This window comes from Macadamia integrifolia, unplaced genomic scaffold (genome assembly GCF_013358625.1).
Source record: "Macadamia integrifolia cultivar HAES 741 unplaced genomic scaffold, SCU_Mint_v3 scaffold1734, whole genome shotgun sequence".
Classification (NCBI taxonomy): domain Eukaryota; kingdom Viridiplantae; phylum Streptophyta; class Magnoliopsida; order Proteales; family Proteaceae; genus Macadamia; species Macadamia integrifolia.
The window spans coordinates 70,912-75,467 of NW_024868329.1; the positions used below are offsets into that span (position 1 = coordinate 70,912).

At 35.8% G+C, this 4,556-nt stretch overlaps 1 non-coding gene across 1 annotated transcript; it reads right to left on the minus strand.

The window, feature by feature from the left end:
* Nucleotides 1-4,055: 4,055 nt before the first annotated feature.
* Nucleotides 4,056-4,127, minus strand: TRNAM-CAU. The gene has a single exon. It is a non-coding gene; the product is annotated as a tRNA-Met (tRNA).
* Nucleotides 4,128-4,556: the final 429 nt, after the last annotated feature.

Here is a 4,556-nt window from a genome sequence, read left to right on the forward strand (position 1 = left end):
AAAAAATCTCTTTCCCAATTACATTTATGCCCTTGTCCACCATTCATTTTTTTTTTTTTACTAACAATGGGTATCCAAGACTTTGGCTTGACTAGTCCCGCGGGCTCATTTGACCTTACAACTGCATGAATCGAATCATAACAATTGAACAAAACACTAATGATAATAATGAATTATGAAACTCATTTAAAGGCTAATTAGAAACAAGAATCTTGAGAGAGAAGAGTATAACAAAAGATAAGTCATTTTAGGCTAGTAGTAATGAAATCAAGAAGAAGGGTGAACGATGTGACTAAAACAATGATATCCTTCATGGGCGTCAAAATAAGGGTTTAATTTAATTTAATAAATATTTAACTATCCATATCAATAAGGTGAACAATGAACACGAATCCTTCAATGGTCTGGTTTCATGTCACTTAGCAATATGTGTTGGTTGGTGCACGTTGCTCTGATTCTTTGGACGAGGCTGAGCTAAAAGATTCCAAAATCTCTCTTGAAACTTGAAACTTTAAAACTGTTACCAGGGTCACAGGTGGCCTTACATTTTGCAACGTCCCAATTAAAGGACTATTATTATATGTTGATTATATGATGAAAAGTGAAACTTTTGAAGCCAATGCTAGAGGATTTTTATATGGACTGAAACGAGTATGTAATGATAGGTGGAATATAGGGGAGGTATAGAGCAATTTGGAGGAATTGAGTCACATACTTATTGAAAGCAGTACGACAACATGGTCCTGGAACACAGTCCCTCTTTTTCTCGATATTCATAATTTTGTATCTATACCAATCTACATGCTTAGGCCTACAAACGAAGTAGTTATACTCATGCGCCTTGTTGCTACTAATATCATTACCAAACTCTCACACATAGACATCACTAATTTGAACATTGATGTACTTAGCCATATATAATTATTGAATTTTCTTTCTTCTAATAAAAAAATAAAATAAAATAAAATTAAGGGACCATTTGAGAAGGAATAGCAAAATTTACCAATTTTTTTATAGGGAAACTGATAAAGAAGTAAACTTTGCTAGATAAAGGCTGACCCAGTCTCATCACTTTCATGATTATAATAAATATTTAGAGAGAGAGAGAGAGAGAGAGAGAGAGAGAGAGAGAGAGATGGTTGAAAAGTCTTGTTAAGTACCGAAAACTCAACCTAATTCTTTCATTAAATTAGAAATCAACAAAACCAATGATGGTTAAATGCTCTTAAAGTCTTTTCCTAGTAGGGTTGCAACCCACGCCAAGTTGAGCAGGATTTTTTAACACCCAGCGGCCCAGCCCAACTCGAGGTCCCTTAGCCTAACCTAGGCTCAGGTCAGTCCTAGGTTGGACTGAGATATTACAGCCAAGGCCCAGCCCAGCTCGGCCCTCTTTTGGCAGTCCCTACCCTTTTTTTTTTTTACCGAATAAATGATATCATTTATGAATATATTAGGTATTTATATATACGCGGCTGAACTTGGTCAGGCTCAAGTCAATGCTCAGCTCAGGCATGGTGTAACTCAATGCCGGGCCTGAAAATCTCAACCTTAGCCCAATCTGTGGGTGACCCTATTGGGCTTTGGGTGGATTCGGGCTGGCGGGGATAAACTTACACTCCTATTTCGTAGTGGGATATGAAATTGATCTCTATCGATTATGAAACATTTGCATTTTTTTCGTGGGTTGGTAAAGAATGATTTTTTTTTTTTATGCAAGTAAAGAATGATGACACTCACAGAGAACATGAAAAACACTAGCCTTGGTTCATCCATGTGCTCGTGAACAAGTGTTTTGTACGCCTATTTCAAATGGGCTCTTAAGAGACCATGAAGGAAAATTAATGTACACCACTCACTTCCATAACAATGTGCGGTTTTACTGAGGGAAGGGAAGGTCTTTAAAACTTAAACGTACTCTGCAAGAAGATTGAAACCACATGGCCCCTTGAGGATGAGTTAGATTTAAGAATTTGATTTTTAATAAGGATCGAGTTTTAATACACCTACTTTTTTTTTTGGTAGAAAGTTTTAATGCACCTGCATGGGTGTTTTAAATGCATTCAGACGATATTTTGGGAAAGCATTAATACACTATAGGGGTTTGTGAACCTTAAAATGAAATGTTGAATCTCACCATTTGCTGAAGAAAAATTTTATCCCTTAAAAAATTTTAATCTAAATTTCCACCATAACATAAAGTCACAAAAATTCTAAAGAACGGGCTGAAATGACTAACTTTTTTGTAGGTTTTTTTTTTTTTTGGGGGGGGGGGTGTCAATGAAATAGCCAACTTTACGTGCATGGAGCGATTCAAAGGAATTGAATCACGCACGTATTGATGGTAGTACATCATCATGGCCTTCGAGCGTAGTTCCTCTTTTTCTCAACATTCAAAATTTTGTGTCTATATCAACTTTCATGCTTAGACCTACGAACAAAGTAATCCTAGTGATGTGAAATTTTGCAGACAAGATCATTACCAAATTCTCATACATAGATATAATTAATTTGAACATTGACATACTTAGTTACTTATATTCTTTATAATTTTTTTTTTCTTCTGGTCCAAAAAAACTTTATATATACGCAACCCTAGTGACTCAAACTAATGTACATCACTCACTTCCATAACAATGTGCGGTCACTGGGAAGGAAAGGGAAGGGAAGGGAAGGTCTTTAAAACTTAAACGTACTCTATAAGAAGATTGAAACCAAATGGCCCCTTGAGGATGAGTTAGATTTAAGAATTTGATTTTTAATAAGGATCGGGTTTCAATACACCTACATGGGTGTTTTAAATGCATTTAGGCGATATTAGGATGATATTTTGGGAAAGCATTAATACACTATAGGGGTTTGTGAACTTTAAGATGAAATGTTGAATCTCACCATTTGCTGAAGAAAAACTTTATCCTTAAAAAATTATTAATCTAAATTTCCACCATAACATAAAGTCACAAAAATTCTACAGAACGGGCCGAAATGGCCAACTTTTTTTGTGGGTGGGGGAGGGGGGGCGGTGTCAAGAGATAGCCAAAGTACATCGTTGGAGCGATTCAAAGGCATTTTGGAATCCCCAACGGGGGGGCCCCCCCCCAAACTTTATTGACAGTGTACATCATCGTGGCCTTCAAGCGCAGTTCCTCTTTTTCTCGACGTTCACAATTTTGTGTTTATACCAGCTTTTATGCTTAGACCTACGAACAAAGTAATCCTTCTTATGCGAATTTTTGTATACAAGATCATTACCAAACTCTCATACATAGCTATAATTAATCTGGACATTGACATACTTAGTTACTTATATTTTTTATGATTTTTTTTTCTTGTCCAAAAAAACTCTACATATACGCAACCCTAGTGACTCAAACTAAAGTCTAATTCTATGGTGAAAAAGCACTACGCTAGTTCACCTTAAGAACTCTTGATTAGAAAATATAAGTCTATCTATGCACAGCTAAGAAAGTACAAAGCAACCCCAAAGACATTGGAAGAAATAGTTGCAGCACAAGAGGACTTAGGACTCCCTACTTGTCTCCTTTCATCAATGACTTCCTTAATTTGGCCAACATTGACATTCAATTATAGTTACTATTGCACAAATGATTTGTATGAAAATGATCAAAGGTAGAGAGCGGATTAGATCCTCGTATGAGAACCATTCTTATATAGGGATTGATCCATGCACCCAAGAAAAAATCCTATGATAAATTTCATTTGTGTGAATCAAACCTTACAAGAACCAGATCTACACTCCCCAAGGTAAGCCCCACGAGAATGAGAATTAGCTCAGGGTCCTACATTGTAAGTCCACGCATGTGCATGAATTTTCCTATTATTGAACATAGGAACCACCCATGAGGCCATGACTATAAATATTTAATAAAAATAATGGCGTTAGGCAGGGGCCTTTTAGGAAAAGAAACGATAACATTCATTCAAAAGAATATCATGGACAGCCTATGACCTCCTGGCACCTTTCCATTAAGTATGGATAAAAAAAAGTCCATTAAGTATGGATTAAAAAAAGAAACTAAAAAGCCTTTTCTCTAGGCTATCAAAGCCAGGTTTCGATCCTGGGACCTGTGGGTTATGGGCCCACCACGCTTCCGCTGCGCCACTTTGATTGTCGGTGTATGAATTATAATTTATTTATTTTAATAGAAAAAAAATCTTGCAAAAGGGTATTTAAGCACTTTAGAAAGAGAAATATTGAAACCCAACTTTGGAAAAGAAACAAGCCATCGGATAAGCAATTTAAATAAACAAAAACACAAATCATTGGAGGACTTGAGAGAAAAATGAACCAAAACAATAAATTTTTGAACATAAAAAGATAATGGGATCAAACTCCAAACCCACAAACTTGAGAAGTTATGCAAAATCAGATTATGCACATTCACAGAATCTCCCCACTTATAATTGTCCTTTTTTTGGTAAAAAAAAAGCTGTAGGACTCAGGAATTCATATTGCCAAAGTCCTAATCCCTCGTATTTTCCTGTTAAAAATCTATGTCTTTTTTTTTTTTGGTAAATAAAAATCCAAGTTAATAGAG